We start from the raw sequence: 2,137 nt of genomic DNA on the forward strand, positions 1-2,137 counted from the left end.
AGTTTTGGTCTCCTAACCTGAGGAAAGACGTTCTTGCCTTAGAGGGAGTACAGAGAAGGTTCACCAGATTGATCCCTGGGATGGCGGGACTTACATATGAGGAAAGACTGGATAGACTGGGCTTGTACTCGCTGGAATTTAGAAGACTGAGGGGGGATCGTATAGAAACATATAAAATTCTTAAGGGGTTGGAGAGGCTAGATGCGGGAAGATTGTTCCCGATGTTGGGGGAGTCCAGAACCAGGGATCACAGCTTAAGGATAAGGGGGAAGTCTTTTAGGACCGAGATGAGAAAACATTTCTTCACACAGAGAGTGGTGAGTCTGTGGAATTCTCTGCCACTGAAGGTAGTTGAGGCCAGTTCATTGGCTATATTTAAGAGGGAGTTAGATGTGGCCCTTTTTGCTAAAGGGATCAGGGGGTATGGAGAGAAGGCAGGTACAGGTTACTGAGCTGGATGTTCAGCCATGATCATATTGAATGGCGGTGCAGGCTCGAAGGGCCGAATGGCCTCCTGCACCTATTTTCTATGTTTCTATGTTTCTATCACCAATCGGAAGCGCCAAACGGCATTCCCCCAGAAGCTATTAGAAGGGCGAGTGCGGGACGATTTCGTCATTCTGTGTACAGTCGAAATGTCTGGGTGAGGGAAAACAGGTGGCAAAGCTCGGACCAAGCCAAATCTCGCTCGTCCCGGGCCGGGCTGTAGTTCCCGGTGGACCGTGTTCACAGGCTTCTGATAAAGTGTCACTATGCTGAGCGGGTGGGTGCTGGAGTCCCGGTATACATGGCTGCTATGCTCGAGTATCTGACGGCTGAAATCGTGGAACTAGCCGGTAACGCGGCCCGGGACAACAAGAAGTCCCGCATCATCCCCAGACAACTACAGCAGAGCTGGCAGCCCGCAACGACGAGGAGCTCAACAAGCTGCTGGGAAGGGTGACCATCGCTCAGGGCGAGGTGCTGCCCAATATCCAGGAAGTGCTGTTGCCCAAACAAACCAGCGCGGCCACCAAGACCAAGTAACTTGGCGAAACATTAATGTAACGATCCAAATGCTCTTTCCAGAACCACCCACAGTGTGTGGAAGAGCTGAATACCGGTTCACAACAACCTTTCTGTGCATCTACCACAGACGAGTCTCCGTCTGCCCGTCTTGGTCTAAATCCCGCAGAGTAACTACTCTATCTGCGGTCGATGAGCTCTGTCTCAAACCCGAACCCTTTTCTGTAAATCTTTTCTCATCAGACTTTTAAAAAACCCAGAAATAAGGAAATCTCCCTAGTACTTGAGAGGCTTCGTGCACCAATGAACAGGCGGCACAAGAGAACCGTCGAAACCAACGGTCAGTCCCCAAAATGAGCTAAAGTTTGAAAAGTCCGCCAACATTTTTTTTAATCAATAAAAATCTCCAAAACCAAATATATTATAATCTCGGATTCATCATTTCGCCCGTCACTTGTTCCCGATCCATTTACACTAGAAACGGAGTGTGAATTAATTCTCCGACATGAAGAGATACTGCGAATTTAATGTCGCATTTACATTAACTGGTAAACGATCGGAACAAATGCATTTCACTGAACATAACAGCGAGCGTGTTTCTGTGTAAACAGTATTGTTATGGTCGGTCACTGCTCACAAACTGCGTACAGCGTCAAAAGTGATTCTGTGAGGACTGAATCTGTCCTGATCTGAGTAAAAGCGGGATTTTGGAAACATAGAAAATAGCTGCAGGATTAGGTAATTCGACCCTTCAAGCCGGCACCGCCATTCAATGTAATCATGGCTGATCATCCAAAATCAGTACCCTGTGCCGGCTTTTCCCCCATCTCCCTTGATTCCCAGAGCCCCAAGAGCTAAATATATCTCTCTTGAAAGCCTCCAGTGAATTGGCCTCCACTGTTTTCTGTGGAAGAGAATTCCAGGTTCACTACTCTGGGTGAAGAAGTTTTTCCTCATCTCAGTCCTAAATGGCGTATTGGCCGCAGTTTGATTGATGTAAGCATAATTAAAAACATTGTAACTGCCTAAACAAAAGCCCCCAAACAATTTTGCACCAATTCGATGCCGAAATAGTGTTAAATCAAATTCTTTACCTTCAGTCTGAATAATCACACGTGATACTGGATTAGCA

General features: G+C 47.0%; 1 pseudogene; it reads left to right on the top strand.

Annotated features, from left to right (window-relative positions):
* Positions 1-635: 635 nt before the first annotated feature.
* On the top strand, positions 636-1,026 carry LOC144609578 (histone H2AX-like; annotated as a pseudogene).
* The last annotated feature ends 1,111 nt before the right edge of the window (positions 1,027-2,137 follow it).

The sequence above is a fragment of the Rhinoraja longicauda genome, chromosome 34 (genome assembly GCF_053455715.1).
Source record: "Rhinoraja longicauda isolate Sanriku21f chromosome 34, sRhiLon1.1, whole genome shotgun sequence".
Classification (NCBI taxonomy): domain Eukaryota; kingdom Metazoa; phylum Chordata; class Chondrichthyes; order Rajiformes; family Arhynchobatidae; genus Rhinoraja; species Rhinoraja longicauda.